Here is a 25,065-nt window from a genome sequence, read left to right as displayed (position 1 = left end):
CATGTATAACAATAACACATGAACCTATGCTAGCATGGCAAGTTCTAAATCCTTAAATTCACTTTCGCTTCATTAAGAATTAACACGCTATCTTTTAAGTTCGCGACGCTCATAAGATGAATAAGCACAACCAATACTAGATTATCATACAATCACCACACACTAAGGCATCGAAAAAATTAACTAAAGAAATCCATAAATAAATCTGCTAGAACCCCATGATAACGATTAGCCCATAACCGGACTCATCATCAATGTGGGTTTCGATGAAAGGATGGTATAATAAAAGTAGTCTTTATACTGAATAAATGATAAACAAAGTACGAAACAAGAGTATAGGTCTACTAATAAGAAAACTAGCATCCAAAGTTACAACTTAGAACAAAGAATCACAAGTATAAACTAGATCTTCTTCGCCTTCATTGAATTGTGCTAAAACAGTCTTCTTACGCCTTCTCCTTGTGCTCTGGTATGTCTCCTTAGGAAAAATGACCTTTATTTATATATATATAGCAGCCCATGCATAGTAGAAGTCCTCCAATCAAAAACCCGTAAGAATCAGGATTCTAAAATCCCGACCCTGCACGGCCGCGCGCTTGATTAGCACGGGCGCGCTGTGTCTCTGTACTTTGGGTGCAGGCGCGCGCTATGATAGTGCGGGCGCGTCGACCTTCTGGAGACAATTACTATTCTCTTCTTTTCTTGCTGCAATGAGTTGGTCTTCATGAGCTTTATTCCTTGGACATCATCCTAACACCATATTAGCATAAAATCAATGCTATTTCACCTAAATTCCGAATTAATGCCTGAAATGCAAAAACACTAGAAAACACATTAAAACACCAACAACTTGAGTACAAATACACCAATTTAAAGCTTAATGGAGTGTTATAAAGTGTCATAAATGTCACTCGACATACCCCCAAACTTGAATCGATGCTTTTCCTCAAGCATAAACAGACTCAAAGAACAAGAAAAAAAAATGCACGAATGCAACTAAATGAATGCGACGATCCCCATAGAATAACTAAACCAAACAACAAGCAACATCTCAAAAAATGCAGTTATTCACGAGGTGTGCAAATGCTTACAAACATACTATCGCAACTAGATCAATAATCAGGACTCACTACTCACAAACCAATCACAAGTTTATAAATAAAATAAAAGCTAGACACAAAATAACTTATAACACTTCAATTCTTATATTGGAGTTTTATATGAATTCATGTTTTTATTCACAAAAAAACAACACAAGTACGCTTATTTGACCGTGCAATATGTGAGGTCCATAAAAGACTTATACAATAGTACCCATGTAGCGAGCGTTAGGTTAGTGGATCCAAAACTATAAAATCCTTAGGTCACTAGGCAAAAAGTCCCCTAAGTACTTAATAACTCGAGTACTAAAGAGCCCACTCGTGATCAATTATGCATAACACTTATTTTTCTCTTTTTCTTTTCTCTTTCCTTTTTTTTTCTTTTTTTTTCTTCTTTTTTCACAAAGTTCTGAACGAGTGTGTTTCGCTCCATCTCGTTCAACCCTAGACTACTCATATAAATATGAGCCGGCTACTAGCCATTTGACACCTAGCCATAACAACTAGCAATGAAATCCAATTTTCTCCAATTTTTAAATATACATCCTATTTTATCATTAAGAGAATATCCTAAATTCTAAATATAAACAAGCAATTAAACTTCGACAAATAAACAAACCATGGTCATGATCTAGCACTCAAGCAACCAATAAGATGAAAGGAATATATCCTAAGTCCAATCAGGTATTAGGATTTAGGAATAACTCTTTATGTAATCTGTTTTGATTTCATTGATATTAATAAAAGACTTGTTTTGTTTTTATTATGGGCTCTATCTATTTAAGTGTTTAAATAAGATATACCATAGTTTATAGTAAAGCTTTTTATGGATTATGATGAGATCATAATAGTGAGACCTAAAAAGATGATAACTCTAAACTTAAATAGTTCCTGGTCAGAGGATTACTAACTGGTAATTAACAATCCGCAAAGATCGGTACATACTATGCTTGCTTCATTATGAAGGATGTCTGTTCTCATAGACATTTGTGTGGTGACACTATAGCTAGTATGTAGGTGCTTATTATAGAATAAGTTCACTGAACATGACTCGCCCAGCTGAACAACTGATGGAGTTCACTCGCGTGTCAGCAGTTGTTCACATAGTGATAGTTGTACAAGTATCCTTAGACTTGAGGTCATCATAGTCATCTTGTGTACACTGAACTATACTTTGGTTTAGTTCTTAGTCTACAGGGACAATTATTAGGGCTCTACTGGGTATTGGAATTTGTACACGAAGATAGTGTATGATCAATAAAGGATCTACCCCTTCCAGTGAAGGAAGTGAATGTTCAAGGCTGATCCACTTATGCTAGTTCAGGAATCTCTGGCCAGAGTGAATGAAATTAGAAATGAGTTTCTGATTTGCATAGAACTACGCATAATAAATGGTAAGCAAGTGATTAAATTAGATAGGCTTGACACGAGATCCATGCCATGTATTTAATCGGGACATTGTTGGGTAGAAGGAGTTTATTGTAAGGTAACTATTCACTGACAGGTTCTTGGTATTCTGAGCAGTGAATTCATATTATCCGGATAGTCGCGATATGTTGAGAAGCATCCCTCACGATGTAGAATAAATGTGATTAATTAATTAATCATATTTAATAAATTAGAGAATTTATATAAATAATGATAAAATAGTTTTATTATTATTTATTTCTACTACCGGCTTAATATTGAACCTATAGGGTCACACCATAAAAAGAGAATGATTTAATGGTGGAGGAATTAATTAATAATGGCTGATAATTATTTATTTATGAAATAAATAATTAATTGGCAAATTTAATAATTGATTAAATGAGATTTAATTGATTATAAATTAATTAAGAAAAGTTCTTAATATTATTAATTAAGGATTTAATTTTTGGAAATTAAATCAAGAGAGAGAATTATTTCTAAAGTGTTTAGAAAAAGGATTAATAATTAAAAAGTGTTTTAATTATTAATGAGAATAATAAATGGGATAATAATAATAATATTTATGGAAAAATTTCAGCTGAAAATTTTGCCTATAAATACACTATTATAGACCCTATTTTATTTTAACCCCAGAAACCCAAAAGTTTCAGAAAACCAAATTCTCTCCACCTCCTCCTCCTCCTAAAAGTCGTTTTCTTGGTGGATACCGGTGGAGTGCTTCACACTTGAGGAACAACTGCTAAGGATCTCTGATCGTTGTCTCCGAATTGTTTTTAAAGGTTATATTCGATCCCTCGAATTTTTATTCACGATTTATATGCTTTTATTTGGATTTTGTATGTGTAAAAGTGTTTTGCCATGCCCCTGCTGCCTGAAAAATCCAACAATGGTATCAGAGCATAGGTTGTATGCATATAGATCTGTGGTAAAAATTTCAGAATTTTATGTGCTTGTATGAATTAATTATGATTTTTACAAGTTATATCATGGATTAATTTTGTCTGATGAGAAATCGTTTCTCAGAATAATTTTGAATGTTGATCTGGGTTCTACAAGTGTTGTAGATCGTCTAGGTATTTTTTTCATAATTTTAGGATGTATAGATTTTTTATTATGAATTTTTGAAGTTCTTGCAATTAAATTCGTAATTAAATAATCATATATATATATAAATTGTAAGTATATATATATATATATATATATATATATTGCATCTGTTATTCTGCTATGTTGGGACTGCTGTCTGCTGCACGGGAGAAAAAGACAGTGTAAAGAAGGTCAGGCCGCACGCAAACCGAGGGAGAGAGAAGGCGGCGGCGAATCGCTGTAAAGGGAAGGACCGCGCGTTGACCACGCGCGCGTGGGGCTTACGCGCTGGCGTGCCACGCGCGACGCGTGGAAGACACGCGCTGGTGACGTCAGCATCAGGGTTCGGGCGCGTGGAACGCGTGAGCGCGTGGGTGCGCGTGGTGGAAAGTCAGACACGCGCTGTCAGGCGCGTGTGCGCTTGGCCGCGCGTGGGAAAGTTTGTTTAGGCGCGTGTGGGCGCGTGCCAGCTCAGAAATGGGCGATTTTGGTGCCGTTGGATTCGTCCTTTCGAGACGCTTCTAATGGTATATTATATGATATTTTATGAAATTGTTTCGAACTGTTTATAGCTAACAGAAGTGTTTTTAAGTTGTTTTTAACTGTTTAAATTGCTTTTAAATGCTTCATGTGATACATAGAGATGTATAATGCTTAGACTAATGTACTAGATGATATAACATGCCTACCTTGATGTTTATTTATGTTGATATATGTGATATATGCTTATTTTATCATGCGATGATAGATTTAGGTGAACTTAAATGAACATAAGGCGTTTGTTAGACAACCTAGTATAGTGAAATTGTTTCATAACCTTAAGAACAATATTATGAATACAATCATGAGATTCTTGTGTTTATGAAACACGTAATTGAATATGAATTTTCGATATGAGAGAAAGGATGATTCTGTCAACAACAGATTTCTATCTGTAAGAAAGGGTTATTAAGTGACGCCTCTTGACAATGCTCCACCCGATCTGGGAATCATCTGATTATTGATTATTGATTTGAAATATTTAATTTAAAAGGAAAAATCTCTTTATAATATGATTATGATTGTAACGTAATATAATCCCTCTAAAATTAAATAATATCAAGTAGTAATTGGCCAATGATACAACGGGCTTGTGTCGGTCATAGCCTTCCAACATGGTAGAAAGTAGTTCTTGTTTTTGAATCATTGTCATTTCGTGCCACAGCCGAGGGCTTTGATTTCGAAATAAGAAATACTTGTCTATTACATAGAGATGTGTACATTGAATAAGAATCTAAAGGTCGTTACGTGCCACAGCCGTGGGCCTTTGGGGACTGATTCAATTGTACGGAATGTTGGGTTAGACTTGACTTAGAATATTGAGTTTGTCATGCCACAGCCGTGACTCAATTATTCAAGAGGCTAAAGTTTGATTAGGGAATAACATTAAATGTAATTGACAAGAGTTGTCTGCCTATTGAACATTACATGGCATTTCGTGCCACAGCCGGGGTTGTGTAATGGAATGTAGGATCCCTATTCCCACTAGCATTATGAATGCTTAATTTTTCATGTAGGGGGTTGAATAAATTAGGAAAACTAGTGGGAGCCACTTATGAATAAAGACCCGATTCATATAGTGTTTTGAAATGAAATCGAATATTTGCTAAGTGTTGTTATGTGTTTATCATTTACAGATTAACTTTGTACGTTATGTCTTCTGCACTATCACTCAGGAGCATACTAGATGCTCACAAATTGACTGGTCCTAATTATGCTGACTGTCTTCGAAACTTGAGAATTGTTCTCAGGATTGAGAAGCTGGAATACGTGATTGACTCACCTAAGCCTACTGAACCTGCTAGTGATGCACATAATGATGAACATGTTGTGTATCGTAAGTGGATAGATGATGCAAATGTTGCTCAATGCATCATGCTAGCTTCCATGAACATTGAGCTACAGAAGCAACATGAGCATATGGATGCTCACACTATCCTCATGCATCTACAAGAGTTGTATGATGTGGCAGGGAGGACAGCTCGATATGAGATATCGAAGGAGCTGTTCGGGTGTAGGATGTCTGAGGGATCATCTGTGAATGACCATGTACTTAAGATGATCAATTTGATTGAACGTCTTCGACGACTTGGTTTTGCCATGGATGGGGAGCTGAGCCAAGACTTAGTCTTGCAATCGCTTCCGAGTTCGTTCTCGCAGTTTGTTGTGAACTTTCACATGAATAAGTTGGATGTCAGCCTGCCTGAACTCCACAACATATTGAAGACTGCGGAATCGAATTTTTCCCCTAAGAAGAGTTCTGTTCTTCTAATTGGTGAAGGTTCCAATCCTAAGAAAAGGAAGAGGAACCCTTCCAAGAAGAAGAAAGTAGGTGAGAAAATGCCGGTTCCACCAAAAGCTGAAGACCCCAAGAGCAAAGTTGTTTGCTTTCACTGTAACAAGGTGGGGCACTGGAAGAGGAACTGCAAGGTTTACCTTGCATAATTGAAGAAGAAGAAGGGTAGTGAGACTACCGCTTCTGATTCAGGTATGTTCATGATAGAAGTGAACATGTCATTAAATCAAATTTCTACTTGGGTATTAGATACCGCCTGTGGTTCTCAAATCTGCAATTGTTGCAGGGACCAAGGAGAAGTAGGACTCTTGAGGAAGAGGAGGTGATTCTACTGATAGAAATGGAGCAAGAGTTGCTGCTGAAGATGTAGAATCATTTCATTTACATAGGCCTACGGGCAAGACTATTGTTTGAAATAATTGTTATTTTGTTCCCTCGATTGTGAGGAATATTATTCCCATATTAGACTTGGATGGATTTTCATTTAGTATTGAGAATAATGAATGTTCTATTCTTAGAGATAATATTCTTTATGGACGTGGTGCTTTAAATAATGGTCTGTATGTATGTGACATAATTTATTTCAGATTGAATAAACTAGTAAAAGAAAAGGGATGATGAAAATCTCACTTTATAGTGGCATTGCAGTCTCCATTTAGTAGACATGGAGAGAGTGCTGCAAATTTGCTAGGAATGGTACACACAGATGTATGTGCACCAATGTCTAAGCAAGCCATAGGTGGATTTTCATACTTCATTACTTTCATAGATGATAGATCTAGATTCGGATATGTGTTTGATGAAACACAAGTCTGAAGCCTTTGAAAAGTTCAAAGAGTATAAGTATGAAGTGGAGAAACAAACCAAACATAGTATTATAATTCTTCGATTAGATCGAGGTGGTGAATACTTTAATGGAGTGTTTCTAGATTATCTCAAAGTAAATGGTATAGTCTCCCAGTGGACTCCTCCAGATTGGTATCTGAAAGGAGAAATCGAACTTTGTTAGACATAGTTCGGTCCATGATGAGCTATGCAAATCTTTCAGTATTCCTATGGGGTTATGCATTGGAAACTTCAGCATATTAACTGAATAAGGTGCTTTCCAAAATCCGTTCCTCAAACTTCGTATGAGATATGGAAAGAAAGGAAACCGAGTCTTAAACACGTTAAGATTTGGGGATGTCCAGCTTATGTCAAGTAAGTTGACCCAGATAAGCTTGAATATCGATCCGGAAAATGTAGTTTTGTGGGATATCCTAAAGAGACTTTAGGGTATTACTTTTGCAACGATCATCGGGTGTTTGTCTCCAGACATGCTACCTTCTTGGAAAAGGAGTTTATCCTTGAAGGAAACAGTGGGAGCAATGTTGAACTTGATGAAGTTCAAGAAGCACAAACTACTACAGATCGAGTGGAAACACCTGTTCTGACTGAACAACCTTTTGTGGAACAGCCCATTCCTAGGTCAGGGAGAGTGTCTCGCCAACCTGAGAGGTAATATGGCCTTGTCATTGAGAATGATAATGAGTTGTCAATCATTTGATGATGACGACCCTGTGACCTATAATGAGGCTATGAGTAGTGTTGACTCAGAGAAATGGCATAGTGCCATGAAATCCAGAATGGAATCTATGTATACGGTATACAAAAGATAGATTATAGCAGATGGCCAGGTGGAGACCTATAAGGCCAGGCTTGTGGCAAAAGAATTCAAACAAAGGCAATGGATTGACTTTGATGAAACCTTTTACCTGTCACCCTGTTATAATCAGTTCGGATTTTGCTTGCGATTGCTGCTTACTATGACTATGAGATCTGGAAAATAGCCAGATGGTTTTCTTTCCAAGTGAAATGAAAACCTAGTGTGTAAGCTGCTGTGAACCATATGTGGTTTAAAGCAAGCTTCTCGTAGATGGAACATTCGTTTTGATGAGACAATCAAAGAGTTTGATTTTATCAACAATGTAGATGAACCATGCGTCTACAAAAGGGTTAGTGGGAGCGCGGTAACATTTCTTGTATTGTATTGAAATAGAGTTGACACACATAACAACATAGCAGACCCACTCACAAAGCTACTTTTTGAAAGTCACTTTGATCGCCATAAAGATGAGATGGGTATTAGATACCAGAGTGATTGGCTTTAGTACAAGTGGGAGATTGAAAGGAATATGTCCTAAGTCCAATCAGGTATTAGGATTTAGGAATAACTCTTTATGTAATCTGTTTTGATTTCATTGATATTAATAAAAGACTTGTTTTGTTTTTATTACGGGCTCTATCTTTTTAAGTGTTTAAATAAGATATACCATAGTTTAGAGTAAAGCTTTTTATGGATTATGATGAGATCATAATAGTGAGACCTAAAAAGATGATAACTCTAAACATAAATAGTTCCTGGTCAGAGGATTACTAACTGGTAATTAATAATCCGCAAAGATCGGTACATACTATGCTTGCTTCATTATGATGGATGTCTGTTCTCATAGACATTTGTGTGGTGACACTATAGCTAGTATGTAGGTGCTTATTATAGAATAAGTTCACTGAACATGACTCGCCCAGCTGAACAACTGATGGAGTTCACTCACGTGTCAGCAGTTGTTCACATAGTGATAGTTGTACAAGTATCCTTAGACTTGAGGTCATCATAGTCATCTTGTGTACACTGAACTATGCTTTGGTTTAGTTCTTAGTCTCCAGGGATAATTATTAGGGCTCTACTGGGTATAGGAATTTGTACACGAAGATAGTGTATGATCAATAAAGGATCTACCCCTTCCAGTGAAGGAAGTGAATGTTCAAGGCTGATCCACTTATGCTAGTTCAGGAATCTCTGCCCAGATAGAAAGGAGTTTCTGATTTGCATAGAACTACGCATAATAAATGGTAAGCAAGTGATTAAATTAGATAGGCTTGACACGAGATCCATGCCTTGTATTTAATCGGGACATTGTTGGGTAGAAGGAGTTTATTGTACGGTAACTATTCACTGACAGGTTTTTGGTATTCTAAGCAGTGAATTTATATTTTCCGGATAGTCGCGATATGTTGAGAAACATCCCTCACGATGTAGAATAAATGTGATTAATTAATTAATCATATTTAATAAATTAGAGAATTTATATAAATAATGATAAAATAGTTTTATTATTATTTATTTCTACTACCGGCTTAATATTGAACCTACAGGGTCACACCATAAAAAGAGAATGATTTAATGGTGGAGGAATTAATTAATAATGGCTGATAATTATTTATTTATGAAATAAATAATTAATTGGCAAATTTAATAATTGATTAAATGAGATTTAATTGATTATAAATTAATTAAGAAAAGTTCTTAATATTATTAATTAAGGATTTAATTTTTGGAAATTAAATCAAGAGAGAGAATTATTTCTAAAGTGTTTATAAAAAGGATTAATAATTAAAAGGTGTTTTAATTATTAATGAGAATAATAAATGGGATAATAATAATAATATTTATGGGAAAATTTCAGCTGAAAATTTTGCTTATAAATACACTATTATAGACCCTATTTTATTTTAACCCCAGAAACCCAAAAGTTTCAGAAAACCAAATTCTCTTTACCTCCTCCTCCTCCTAAAAGTCATTTTCTTGGTGGATACCGGTGGAGTGCTTCACACTTGAGGAGCAACTGCTAAGGATCTCTGATCGTTGTCTCCGAATTATTTTTAAAGGTTAGATTCGATCCCTCGAATTTTTAATCACGATTTATATGATTTTATTTGGATTTTGTATGTGTAAAAGTGTTTTTCCATACCCCCGCTGCGTTAAAAATCCAACATAAGACATAGTGAAATACAAGTGTCTCTAGCATGCAAATCAATTCTATACTATTTAACATCACTAAACACGATATCACTACACTAGCATCAATATAACAAGTCAATCGGACAAGTCATCTATGGGATCATGTTATTATGCAAATACATGACTATATTAACAAACTATCATAAAAACTACAAAAAAAATATATGGAAAAACATGTAACTATATGCACTAAACTATCATGAATATGCAAACTATATGTGACTCACACAAAACATATTCCTTCAACTACTACCCCCTAAACTTAAAGTTTTCAATGTCCTCAGTGAAGGTAATAGTAAGGAATCAGGCATACCTACTCGAAATCAGGATCCTCACCCCCAACAGGTGGAGTGTCAGGCGTGTCTGACAGTGGATACACGGAGTCCTCACCAAATACTAGCCACTGGATGTCCACCTGTAGCTCTGAAAGTAGTCCCTAGTGCTTGGGTGAGATCTCGTGCAAACCGACTATGGATGTCATGCATCACATCCATCCTGCTCACTAGACGCCAATACTGCATCATGCTCATACCAACTCCAACATCAGCTCCTGCTTCCTCCTACTCCTGCTGCGATGGACCAGCCTCCTCACCCAACTGAGACCTCCATGTGGCTCTGCTCGACTGGGGCAGCTGGCCTCCCACCAGGCATATGGTCAAAAGAATAACCAAGTCCCTTCAAATCAGGCTTGCCTCCATCCCACTCTTGTATCATCGCCAAAGTGGTGCTGTCAATCGGAGCACTCGGAATCTGGAGCTGCTAGTATGTTGGCCAATGAACACCAACTGCCACACAGCTTTGTCACAATGGACGCGTAGTGTATAGGACCCGTAATACTCCCTCGTAAAACTCTCAAAATTTTCTGGTAAATCACCATCCCAATGTCCACATAATCACCTTGAAGAATCCCCCACAATAGCCGTGCACGCTCCACAGTCACATCATGCACATGAGAAGATGGCATGATGTTAGCACAAATAAACGCATTCCATGCACGAGCAAACCTGTTCATGCTCGAAGCAGGGAACGTGGAATAGTCATTCGTGCCCCTCTTGAACTTCCAGTGAGTCTCAAGTACACACAAAGTAGAAACAATAAAATCTAAATCAAAGTCCTCCGGAGTCTTATCATTCCAGGTGTCCTGACCGGGCCTCCTCGCGGGCTAATCAACCACCCTTCTTATCGCATCCGTACTGTACTCCACCATCATCCCCCTAACCATAGTAAAACCATTCTTCTCCGCCTTAGTATTAACATAAAACTCTCGAATAACATTCATGGGCACAACAGCGGGTACCTCGCAAAAAGCAACCCAACCCATCTCCAAGATCATCTCCAACAACTTACCATCCTTCCCCGATGACAGAAAACCTCGCTCCTTTGCTATAGGCTTCTAGAGAAGCCTCGTATACTCCGCTTCAACCTCGGGAGTTAAAAACCTCGGCCTCACACCACCTGCACTCGAAGAATCAGTGGTGCTACTACTGACTTGAGTTCTTTATCTCTTGGGTGCCATTGGGATTGAATAAGAGAGAATGAAAGATAAGTGTTTGAGAAAGAATTGTGTTTGTGATTTGAGAAGTGGTGGAGAAGTTTGTGTATAAGTGTATGTATATATAGGAGGTGAGAAGAGAATTAGATATGGAATATAAGTAGGAATTGATTATGGGAATAGTGGGAATAATGGGTTTGATTTTGAGAGGGAAATTTGGGATGTGGAAGAGTAAAATTCGGGTAGAAATTGATTTTTAAAAGAGGTCCGTGATTTCCTCTTTATTCCCAGCATTAAAAAAAATTCGGACTCAGGGCGCAGCACTGCCATGCGCTACCTCAGCGCGGGCGCACCGTGCTTTTGTCTTTCCAGCGCGGCCGCCCTGCTAGACAGCGCGGCCGCACTCTATCTCTGGAAAATTGGCGCGGCCGCCCCGCTTCCTCAGCGCGGGCGCGCTGTGCTTCTGTACTTGGCCCCGAATTTTTTTTTATTTTTTGTGTTTTTCTCCTTTCTTTCTTCTTCCACTATCTACTATTGTACAACAAACTTGGGTTGCCTCCCAAGAAGCGCTTGCTTTACGTTGTTAGCTTGACGTAGAATTGTGAGATCAAACAGACAATAAAACGGCATTAACCACCTCACGGTTTGCCGTGTCACCATAGTAATGCTTCAACCTCTGACCATTTACCTTCACTACACCAAAAACAACCTGTTGTAAACAAAAAAAAGGTTACAACAGGGCCCTTTTAACGTTACCAAAGGCCAAAAATAGCCTAAGGTAACATAAAATTTAAGTTAGTTTTTTCAGTGATAGCTTAGGGTACTTAATCTAACATAAACGTCGCATAGTGTAACATGACCTTTTCTGTTACCCTAGGCCCCTAAGGTAACAAAAAACAGTCCAAATGTAACGTAAAACGTATGTTACATTAGAGAGACACAAAATTTTCAAAATGACGTGAAATGCTGACGTGGAAGTGTGGGGCCCACATTGATGACATGGCATGTAGTGACGTGGCATGTGGGTCCCACTTTTATGGTGTATATTAAGAACTTATGGTAACACTTTTAGTAGCTAATGTAACATTTGTAAGCAAGCTGCAGAAACATTTTACATTGTCTACGGTAACAGTTTATGAAGCTAGTGTAACACTTTGACGAATAAGAAATTGAAAATGTGCTATTGGTATTTAAGCAACCCCAAATTCAATAAAACATCCAAAACATCAAACATCTAAAAAACATCCTCCCAAAACATCCAACCATTCATTATGAAGGATGACGGTTCTCATAGACATTTGTGTGGTGACACTATAGCTAGTATGTAGGTGCTTATTATAGAATAAGTTCACTGAACATGACTCACACAGCTGAACAACTGATGGAGTTCACTCATGTGTCAGCAGTTGTTCACATAGTGATAGTTTTACAAGTATCCTTAGATTTGAGTTATCATAGTCATCTTGTGTACACTGAACTATGCATTGGTTTAGTTCTCAGTCTCCAGGGACAATTATAAGGGCTCTACTGGGTATAGGAATTTGTACACGAAGATAGTGTATGATCAATAAAGGATCTACCCCTTCCAGTGAAGGAAGAGAATGTTCAATGCTGATCCACTTATGCTAGTTCAGGAATCTCTGGCCAGAGGGAATGAAATTAGAAAGGAGTTTCTAATTTATCATTAAATAGAACTAAGCATAGTGAATGGGAAAGCAAATGATTAAATAAGATAGGCTTGACACAAGTTCCATGCCTTGTATTTAATCGTGACATTGCAGGGTAGAAGGAATTGATTGTACGGTAACTACTCACTGAATAGGTTCTTGGTATTCTAAGCAGTGAATTCGTATTATCCGGATAGTCGCGATATGCTGAGAAGTATCCCTCACGATGTAGAATAAATATGATTAATTTATTAATTAATCATATTTAATGAATTAGAGAATTTATATAAATAATGATAAAATAGTTTTATTATTATTTATTTCTACTACTGGCTTAATATTGAACCTACAGGGTCACACCATAAAAGAGAATGATTTAATGGTGGAGGAATTAATTAATAATGGCTGGTAATTATTTATTTATGAAATAAATAATTAATTAGCAGATTTAATAATTGATTAAATGAGATTTAATTAATTCTTAATATTATTAATTAAGAATTTAATTTTGGAAATTAAATCAAGTGAGAGAATTATTTTTCTAAAGTGTTTAGAAAAGGGATTAATGATTAAAAGGTGTTTTAATTATTAGTTAATTGGTTAATAAGAATAATCAATTAAAGGGTTAATAATAATAATATTTTATGGAAAATTTTCAGCTGAAAATTTTGCCTATAAATATACTATCATAAACCCTATTTGCCAAAACCCAAATAATTAACCCTAATTCTAAAGTAGAACAAGAGGGAGACAACTAATTCTCTCAACCTCTTCCTCCTCCATCACATTGTACTCTTGGTGGATACCGGTGGAGTGCTTCACACTTGAGGAGCAGCTGCTAGGGATTTCCGTTCATCGTTCTTGGATCGCTATTAAAGACCTCCATCTTTCCATTAACGTAAAACTTCTTAAGGTAAACACACTGAACTACGAATTAAATATTATTTTTTGCATGGATCCTGCGGAGTGTTTCATTTTTTTTTAAGATTTAAATTTATGTTTTCGTTGCGTTTATGTGCTAAAACCCTTCAATGGCATCAAAGCTACTTGCGAAAAGTTTTTAATTCGTTTATCTGTTTAACTGTTTTCGATATATGAGCATGTACGTGATTCGCCATGATTTAATGTTGATATAATATGCTTATATATGTATGGTTTTGAATATATGATATTCATGTGAGTTGTATAATCATAAGATGATTATGTAATCTGTATATATACTGATATATACATGATTTATGTTTGTTCTAATTATGAGAATCATATTAGATACGGATTCTGAATTGGCTGCTGCAGATTTGCTGAAATCTGGGTCTGGTGTCTGATTTACGCAAACGAATACCCTATTCCATAGGTAAACGACCTTCTGAACAAAACTGATAGCTAAAGCTATTAACGACTCATCTGTAAGGCGTTTGACGTCGTTTACTGCCCGTAAACAGTGATTCTTATTTTTCTGATTTGATTCTGATTTTTCTGATTTTTCTGATTTTTCTGATTTTTGTCATATTTTCTTTTTATGATCAGATCATGGATAATATGATATGTTAAGATCAGATTATGTGTTTTAACATGCTTTTATGTGTTGTATGAGCATGGTGGATGGTTATTGCCTTTCGACCTTAGTGTAATGGTTTTGGTTTGGTTTTAAATACGACTTGCATGTCGTCAATCTTTGTAATCATAAATCTCGAATGTAACTCGAGGTATTCTTGTAAGTTCATTAGATTAGTTTTACTTTCAATCTATGTAATGTAATTGAAGACTCAAGAAGGCTATCCAATGGAGGTGATACAAAGAAGAAGACGCGGCATACAAGAAGTCTAAACAAAGAAGAAGACTTATATAATAAGTATTTATTTCCATCACCATATTAGATTGACCTTGATCTTTATCATGAGCTTGATAAAGATCACATAGGATGGGGCCATAACCAAACACATTTACTTTATTGCACTTTACATTTACTTATTTATTTAATTTTATATATGAGATATATGCATATGTTTACCATGCGATGATAGATTTAGGTGAACTTAAATCAATATAAGGTGTTCTCTAGAAAATCTAGAATAGGAATCGTTTCTTGCCTTAACAAAAATATTATGAATACAATCATGAGATTCTTGTGTTTATGAAACACGTAATTAAATATGAAATTTCAATATTAAGAGAAAGGATGATTCTGTCAAAAGCAGATTTCTATCTGTAAGAAAGGGGTATAAAGTGACGCCTCTTGACAATGTTCCCCCCGATATGGGAATCATCTGATTATCGATTTTTGATTTAAAATATTTAATTTAAAAGGAAGAATCTCTTTATAATATGATTATGATTGTAACATAATATAATCCCTCTAAAATTAAATAATATCAAGTAGTAATTGGCCAATGACACAACGGGCTTGTGTCGGTCATAGCCTTCCAACATGGTAGAAAGTGGTTCTTATTTTTAAATCATTGTCGTTTCGTGCTACAGCCGAGGGCTTTGATTTCGAAATAAGATATACTTGTCTATTACATAGAGATGTGTACATTGAATTAGAATCTAAAGGTCGTTACGTGCTACAGCCGTGGGTCGTTGGAGACTGATTCAATTGTACGAAATGTTGGGTTAGACTTGACTTAGAATATTGAGTTTGTCATGCTACAGCCGTGACTCAATTATTCAAGAGGCTAAAGTTTTATTAGGGAATAACATGATATGTAATTGACAAGAATTGTCTGCCTATTGAACATCACGTGACGTTTCGTGCTACAGACGAGGTTGTGTGATGGAATGTAGGATCCCTATTCCCACTAGCATTATGAATGCTTAATATTCACTTAGGGGTTGTATAAATTAGATAAACTAGTGGGAGCCACTTATGAATAAAGACCTGATTCATATAGTGTCTTGAAATGAAATTGAATATTTGCTAACTGTTGTTATGTGTTCATCATTTACAGATTTACTATATTCGTTATATCTTCTGCAATATCACTCCGGAGTATACTAGATGCTCACAAGTTGACTGGTCCTAATTTTGCTCACTGGCTTCGAAACTTGAGAATTGTTCTCAGGGTTGAGAAGCTGGAATATGTGCTTGACTCAACTAAGCCTACTAAACCTGCTAGCAATGCACATAATGATGAACATGTTGTGTATCGTAAGTGGATAGATGATGCAAATGTTGCTCAATGCATCATGCTAGCTTTCATGAACATTGAGCTACAGAAGCAACATGAGCATATGGATGCTCACACTATCCTTATGCATCTACAAGAGTTGTATGATGTGGCAGGGAGGACAGCTCGATATGAGATATCGAAGGAACTGTTCGGTTGTAGGATGTCTGAGAGATCATCTGTGAATGACCATGTACTTAAGATGATCAATTTGATTGAACGTCTTGGACAACTTGGTTTTTCCATAAATGGGGAGCTGAGCCAAGACTTGGTCTTGCAATCACTTCTGAGTTCGTTCTCGCAGTTTGTTGTGAACTTTCACATGAATAAGCTGGATGTCAGCCTGCCTAAACTCCACAACATGTTGAAGACTGCGGAATCGAATTTCCCCCCTAAGAAGAGTTATGTTCTTCTAATTGGTGAAGGTTCCAATCCTAAGAAAAGGAAGAAGAACCCTTCCAAGAAGAAGAAAGTAGGTGAGAAAAATCCGGTTCCACCAAAAGCTGAAGACCCCAAGAGCAAAGCTGTTTGCTTTCACTGTAACAAGGTGGGGCACTGGAAGAGGAACTACAAGGTTTACCTTGTAGAATTGAAGAAGAAGAAGGGTAGTGAGACTACCGCTTCTGATTCAGGTATATTCATGATCGAAGTTAATGTCACTAGGTCAAATTTCTACTTGGGTATTAGATACCGCCTGTGGTTCTCATATTTGTAATTCGTTGCAAGGACTAAGGGAAGTAGGACTCTTGAAAAAGATGAGGTGATTCTATGTATGGGCAATGGAGCAAGGGTTGCGGCCATATCTGTAGGATCATTTAGTTTACATATGCTTACGGGAAAGACTATTATTTTGAATAATTGTTATTACGTTCCCTCTATTGTGAGGAATATTGTTTCTATTCTTATGTTGGATGTGGATGGTTTTTCATTTATTATTAAGAATAATGAATGTTCTATCCTTAGAGATAATGTTCTTTTTGGACGTGGCATTTTAAATAATGGTCTGTATGTATGTGACGTAGAGCATGATTTACTTCAGATTGAATAAACTAATAAAAGAAAACGAGATGATGAAAATCTGACCTATTTATGGCACTGTAGGCTAGGTCATATTAGTGAAAATAGATTGCGGACATTGCATAAGGAAGGGTTACTTGACCCCTTTGATTTTGAATCATATCCCATATGCGAGTCTTGTCTATTGGGTAAAATGACCAAATCTCCATTTATTGGACATGGAGAGAGGGCTGCAGATTTTCTAGGATTGGTACACACAGATGTATGTGGACCAATGTCTACGCAAGCCATGGGTGGATTTTCGTACTTCATTACTTTTATAGATGATAGATCTAGATTCGGATATGTGTATTTGATGAAACACAAGTCTGAAGCCTTTGAAAAGTTCAAAGAATATAAACATGAAGTGGAGAAACAAACCAAATACAGTATTATAACTCTTCGATCAGATCGAGGTGGTGAATACTTGAATGGAGAGTTTCTAGATTATCTCAAATAAATGGTATAGTCTCCCAGTGGACTCCTCCATATACTCCACAGTTAAATGGGGTATCTGAAAGGAGAAATCGAACTTTGTTAGACATGGTTCGGTCCATGATGAGCTATGCGAATCTTCCAGTATTCCTATGGGGTTATGCATTGGAAACCTCAGCATATTTACTAAATAAGGTACCTTCCAAATATGTTCCTCAAACACCATATGAGATATGAAAAGAAAGGAAACCGAGTCTTAAACACGTTAAGATTTGGGGATGTCCAACTTATGTCAAGAAAGTTGACCCAGATAAGCTGGAATCTTGATCCGTAAAATGTAATTTTGTGGGATATCCTAAAGAGACTTTGGGGTATTACTTTTACACTGATCATCAGGTATTTGTCTCCAGACATGCTACCTTCTTGGAAAAGCAGTTTATCCTTGAAGGAAATAGTGGGAGCAAAATTGAACTTGATAAAGTTCAAGAAGCACAAACTACTACGGATCAAGTGGAAACACCTGTTCAGACTGAACAACCTTCTGTGGAACAGCCCATTAGTAGGACAGGGAGAGTGTCTCGCCAACCTGAGAGGTATTATGGCCTTGTCATTAAGAATGACAATGAGTTGTCAATCATTGATGATGACGACCCTGTGACCTATAATGAGGCTATGAGTAGTGTTGACTCAGAGAAATGGCATAGTGCCATGAAATCCGAAATGGAATCTATGTATACCAACCAAGTATGGACTCTGGTTGAGGTGCCTGAAGGTGTTAAGCCTATTGGGTGCAAGTGGGTATACAAAAGAAAGATTGGAGCAGATGGCCAGGTGGAGACCTATAAGGCCAGGCTCGTGCCAAAAGGATTCAAACAAAGGCAAGGGATTGACTTTGATGAAACTTTTTTGCCTGTAGCCCTGTTAAAATTAATTCGGAATTTGCTTGCGATTGCTGCTTACTACGACTATGAGATCTGGAAAATGGACGTGAAAACGGACTTCCTCAATGGGGAACTTAAGGAGGAAGTGTATATGACACAGCCAAAGGGTTTTCTTTCCAAGGGAAATAAATACCTAGTGTGTAAGCTGCTGCGAACCATATATGGTTTAAGGCAAGCTTCTCGTAGATGGAACATCCGTTTTGATGAGACAATCAAAGAGTTTGGTTTTATCAAAAACATAGATGAAACATGTGTCTACAAGAAGGTTAGTGGGAGCGCAGTAACATTTCTTGTATTGTATGTGGATGACATACTTCTTATAGGAAATGATATACCGATGCTATAATCAGTCAAAGTATGGCTATCAAAGAATTTCACCATGAAGGACTTGGGAGAAGCATCCTACATTCTCGGTATAAAGATCTATAGAGATAGATCTAGAAGAATGATAGGTCTTACCCAGGGTACATATATCCAGAAAGTGCTTAAAAGGTTTAGCATGGAAAACTCCAAAAGAGGTCTCATACCGATGAGCCATGGAGTGTCCCTTTCCGAAAAAATATCTCCTAAGACACCTGAAGAAAGAGAGCGTATGAGTAAGATTCCTTATGCTTCAGCAATAGGATCTATCGTGTACGCGATGTTGTGTACAAGGCCTGATGTTGCTTATTCAGTTAGTGTGACGAGCAGATATCAATCCAATCCAGGTAAAGACCACTGGAAAGCAGTGAAAAACATCCTTAAGTACTTGCGAAGGACTCAGGACATTTTTCTTATTTTTGGTGGTGAATCTGAGTTGAAAATAGAGGAGATGTCAACGTCGAGAGAGTTGGCACACATAACAACGTAGCAGACCCACTCACAAAGCCACTTTCTCAGAGTCACTTTAATCGTCATAAAGACAAGATGGGTATTAGATACCAGAGTGATTGGCTTTAGTACAAGTGGGAGATTGAAAGAGATATGTCCTAAGTCCAATCATGTATGAGGATTTAGGAATAACTTTTATGTAACCTGTTTGATTTCATTGATATTAATAAAAGACTTGTTTTGTTATTATTACGGGCTCTATCTATTTAAATGTTTAAATAAGATATACCATAGTTTAGAGTAAAGCTTTTTATGGATTGTGATGAGATCATAATAATGAGACCTAAAAGATAATAACTCTAAACTTAAATATTTCCTGGTCGTAGAATTACTAACTGGTAATTAGTAATCCGCAAAGATCGGTACATACTATGCTTGCTTCATTATGAAGGATGTCTGTTCTCATAGACATTTGTGTGGTGACACTATAGCTAGTATGTAGGTGCTTATTATAGAATAAGTTCACTGAACATGACTCACACAGCTGAACAACTGATGGAGTTCACTCACTGTCAGCAGTTGTTCACATAGTGATAGTTGTACAAGTATCCTTAGACTTGAGGTCATCATAGTCATCTTGTGTGCACTGAACTATGCTTTGGTTTAGTTCTTAGTCTCCAGGGACAATTATAAGGTCTCTACTGGGTATAGGAATTTGTACACGAAGATAGTGTATGATCAATAAAGGATCTACCCCTTCCAGTGAAGGAAGAGAATGTTCAATGTTGATCCACTTATGCTAGTTCAGGTATCTCTGGCCAGAGTTAATGAAATTAGAAAGGAGTTTATAATTTATATTAAATAGAAGTAAGCATAGTGAATGAGAAAGCAAATGATTAAATAATATAGGCTTGACACAAGTTCCATGCCTTGTATTTAATCGTGACATTGCAGGGTAGAAGGAATTGATTGTACGGTAACTACTCACTGAATAGGTTCTTGGTATTCTAAGCAGTGAATTCGTATTATCCGGATAGTCGCGATATGCTGAGAAGTATCCCTCACGATGTAGAATAAATATGATTAATTTATTAATTAATCATATTTAATGAATTAGAGAATTTATATAAATAATGATAAAATAGTTTTATTATTATTTATTTCTACTACCGGCTTAATATTGAACCTACATGGTCACACCATAAAAGAGAATGATTTAATGGTGGAGGAATTAATTAATAATGGCTGGTAATTATTTATTTGTGAAATAAATAATTCATTAGCAGATTTAATAATTGATTAAATGAGATTTAATTAATTCTTAATATTATTAATTAAGAATTGAATTTTGGAAATTAAATCAAGTGAGAGAATTATTTTTCTAAAGTGTTTAGAAAAGGTATTAATTATTAAAAGGTGTTTTAATTATTAGTTAATTGGTTAATAAGAATAATCAATTAAAGGGTTAATAATAATATTTATGGAAAAATTTCAGCTGAAAATTTTATTTTGCCTATAAATATACTATCATAAACCCTATTTGCCAAAACCCAAATAATTAACCCTAATTCTAAAGTAAAACAAGAGGGAGGCAACTAATTCTCTCAACCTCTTCCTCCTCCATCACATTGTACTCTTGGTGGATACCGGTGGAGTGCTTCACACTTGAGGAGCAGCTGCTAGGGATTTCCGTTCATCGTTCTTGGATCGCTATTAAAGACCTCCATCTTTCCATTAACGTAAAGCTTCTTAAGGTAAACAGACTGAACTCCGAATTAAATATTATTTTTCGCATGGATCTTGCAGAGGGTTTCATTTTTTTTAAGATTTAAATTTACGTTTTCGTTGCATTTATGTGCTAAAAACCCTTCAGCTATTAGTACCATCATCATTGTCACTTGAAGCAATCACGGACAAGTCCTGGATGTCAATTCTTATATCCAGGTTGGCTTCTGCAAGTCTTTATAATGAAGAGTGAAATAGTGCAACTTTTACACGGTGATTCCTTTAAATACCAAGTAAGCCCTTACGATCAGTAATACCTGAAGTAAGACTGATGGAGCAATTGCTTTGGATTTGATGTTTGTGCTCCTGTTTGCTAGCTTTGAAACAACCTCCCTGGCTATAACTTACGCGATCAAAACTCTAACAGAACATCCACATATCCTGAAAGAATTAATAGTAAGTAATAATAATTTGTCAAAAGAAGATTACCTATGTAAATTAACATCATCACAAGAAACACATTGAGATATTTTATTAAAAAATGTACAGGATGAACATGATGCATTATTGAGCAAAAGGGAGAACTTGGATGATAAACTGACATGGAAAGAATATAAATCAATGAAGCTTACATTTCAAGTGAGCACGAATAATAACTAGTGTATAATTATTTTAGTTTTAAGAGATCAATTCACTAGTAGATTTGTCATGCTCAAGTTTAAAGGCAAGTAAATTATTTTTAGTGAATTTTTAATATTTGTATAAGAAAACATAGCTTAATAATAATTATAAAAATAAATGTAACTCAATAATAAAGAATTGGGCCCATATTTGAGATACGGATCCACGGATTGTGGAGGAGGGCGGGTTGCCTTCTCAGGTGGTTCTGGCAAATCAAGTTCTACATGGCCAAGGGCTTGCATAAAAGAGTTCTCCTGAATGATGAAACAACACTAGATAGTGAGTAAACTACTAAAAAAAGCAGGAAGTAATAGAATAGACAGCCAGTTTACCATGACAACATCTCCCACTGTTAGTTGAAATTCATATCTACCAGAGATATATATCTTCGTGTTAAAAATAAGAGCACTCTTTAATTCAATCAACCTGTTCATCAAACAACAAGTCAGTGATAATATGCCTTGACTTAAGTAAGTAAAATACATACATTTTTTGGGTTTCCACACTTCCAAGGTCGCTGTCAAACACTGTAAATTTTGCATTGTCAACTTGCATAACCCCTATCACAAATATTGGTACTTTTGCCCGACCTCCAGTAGCATAGATTTTCTTAAGTTTAGCATCATGAAGCACAACCTAGAGAAATCAAGAAAACATGTCATCTATATATATGTAAACCAAAATAAGAGCTACAGAATGCAAAAGTAATGAAATAGCCGCCTTAATTTGAAAACAAAGGCGTACTTTCCAACATCAACACTTTCTGGAAAACCTTCTAAGATATGGATACCATTTTCAGAGTCGAAAGTGAGTTCCTGCATAAGAGCATATCAAATGGTAGTCAATAGTAAGATTTTTACCAACATGATTTGGCTTTTTCCTGCATAACCACAAAAAAAGCAAAAAACAAGATATAGATAAATTTGAGAGGTAGACCTAGTCAATGATGGATGCATCCTTTGAACTAGAACTAAACACTTGCATGAGTATTACTGATAGAGGTGGTGCAGCAGATCCCAGCACTATAGTCACCCTCACCTGATAAGATGCCATGATTTAATATCACAAGCAGAACCAACATGAAACATATAAATGGAATTCTAAATTTGTGTTTTATTACCATGTGCATAAAAGTAACCCAATAAACTTAAAAAATTAATAGGCCATCAAAGAGCATAATGTAACAAATTAGACCAACTACAAGTAAATAAAAGAATTAACAGGATACTCGTTGTAAAGCAAATAAACATTTAAAAAAATAGCATCATAATATAAATTATGCTATTATATGATCACCCCTAACATTACCTCTGCTGTATACACTTGCAAATCTTATAAATATCCTCACCAAAAGTTCACATGATTATTCTAGCAACATATATAGAGATATAGCATTACTGTACAATTAACAATCATAATCCCCATAGATTGCATGAGATTACAAGATGTTATTAATATTATATATACAAAGTAATACTAGTAAAAAAGTCAAGAAGACAAATTTATATAAAGTGTTGAACAAATGTCCCAATATTAAATTATTTTATGTAATTAAGAGACAAACCTTAAGCTTGTCATTCCTTGTACATGAAATTACCGTCAACTGAATTGATTGGACGAGAGGGATCAGAACCCTACAAATCAAGAAAGAGTTTAACAAAATTGTGGTAGAATGTTTATCCATAATATGTTGACAAATCACAAGTACAAGCAAAATAGTGACAAGAAGCATTTTTCCGATGTAAGAAATGAAGGTCAACAGACAGAACAAAAGAAAATTAAACACTAATCTTTGAAAAGTTTCACTACTAAGTATTAACAATACTATACTTAATATAGCACTCCCACTAGGCAGAAAGAAAATGATAGTGCAAGTATGCAACGCAAAATGTAGTTCATGACTTGATAACATTATTGATTCTAGTGAACTACGCCAACAGGACAATTAAATTAAATAGTTAATCACTTGCATGTTACTCTCTAAGCAATCCAGTCCATCAATTTGATAATACAAGTCTTTGGCATTTCCAGGAACTCCAATACCAAGGAAAAACTTGGCCAGTCCAGATATTTTGTCCCCTGTTACTCTCTAAGCTACAAATTTGAAGTAATACATCTCACAATGACATGAAAAAATAGAGCAGTGTATATAATAAACTCCAAATGCTACTCCCCCTCTCCTTCGACCACACACAACTACTACCCTTCGACTGATCACCAACTCGATAAACCCAAAACAAAAAACACAGCACCACATACACACCTCCTACCCCCTGGAGCTCACCACATACACACCTCCCTCGACACCGAAACTAGAAATACCCCTTCCTTCAAAACAAACAGACCATAACCAAACAATCTGCAGCAGAATGCTCTGGATCCTTTTTCTTGCAATAATAAATTACAACAGGTCACAAGATATATATTTTTTAAATTCAATAAGACCAAACGGAACAAAATTTAAAAATACCAAATTCGAAAACATCACCTCATTATGAAGAACATACACATAACAACAAAGCCCGCAAATCGAAAGCACCTTAAACAAACCATGAAATACAAGCCCTAATCTGAAGAACACCTAAAATAAGAGAGATTAGACCAACCAAGACACAAGTCCAAGAAAAAAATAAGAAATTCTTGAAGTTTAGGGGATTATATTGTAGTAATCGAAATCTAATTAAAGCTTATGAGAAACCCTAGGTCATAAGTAGAATAGCTAAGGTAATATATTGGGGTAACAATTTCTTGGAGGGGGTTGTCATAGGTCATATTTGGTGTAGTGCTTGATTGCTTGGCCCGGGTCATCCTCAAAAATCTCCACCGCTCCATGTGGAAACACAGTTTTGACAACAAACGGCCCTGACGACCTTGACTTCAACTTTTCAGGAAAAAGACGGAGACGAGAGTTGAACAAAAGAACTTGTTGCCCCGGCAAAAATGATTTGAGCACTAGACCCCTATCGTGCCACCTCTTGACTTTCTCCTTATATATTTTGTTATTTTCATATGCTTGAAGTCGAAACTCGTGGAGTTCATTCAATTGAAGCATCCTCTTCTTTCCAGATGCATCCAAGTCCAGATTCAACTTCTTCAAAGCTCAATACGCTTTATGCTCTAGCTCTACCGGCAAATTACATCCCTTACCATAAACCAATTGAAACGGCAACATTCCCAATGGAGTCTTGTATGTTGTTCTATACGCCCAAACAGCTTCGTGAAGCTTCAAAGACCAATCCTTTCTCGATGGACACACAACTTTCTGTAAAATACGCTTGATCTCTCAGTTAGATACCTC

The 25,065-nt window shown here is 36.1% G+C and overlaps 1 long non-coding RNA gene across 8 annotated transcripts; it reads right to left on the bottom strand.

Annotated features, from left to right (window-relative positions):
• Positions 1-285: 285 nt before the first annotated feature.
• Positions 286-24,463, bottom strand: LOC141659045 (uncharacterized). Of its 8 annotated transcripts, none has more exons than XR_012549581.1 (5): positions 23,332-24,463; positions 22,704-22,805; positions 22,100-22,582; positions 21,404-22,021; positions 286-750 (listed from the first exon to the last, which is right to left on the bottom strand). It is a non-coding gene; the product is annotated as an uncharacterized LOC141659045 (long non-coding RNA). The 8 variants fall into 8 exon arrangements; XR_012549582.1 differs by lacking the exon at positions 286-750 and adding an exon at positions 21,126-21,321; XR_012549579.1 differs by lacking the exon at positions 286-750 and having other exon boundaries at positions 21,126-22,021; positions 22,100-22,193; positions 22,255-22,582.
• Positions 24,464-25,065: the final 602 nt, after the last annotated feature.

This window comes from Apium graveolens, chromosome 5 (assembly GCF_009905375.1).
Source record: "Apium graveolens cultivar Ventura chromosome 5, ASM990537v1, whole genome shotgun sequence".
NCBI classification, from domain to species: Eukaryota; Viridiplantae; Streptophyta; class Magnoliopsida; order Apiales; family Apiaceae; genus Apium; species Apium graveolens.
The sequence above is the reverse complement of the archived record's forward strand: the minus strand, read 5'-3'. Positions and strand labels throughout refer to the sequence as shown.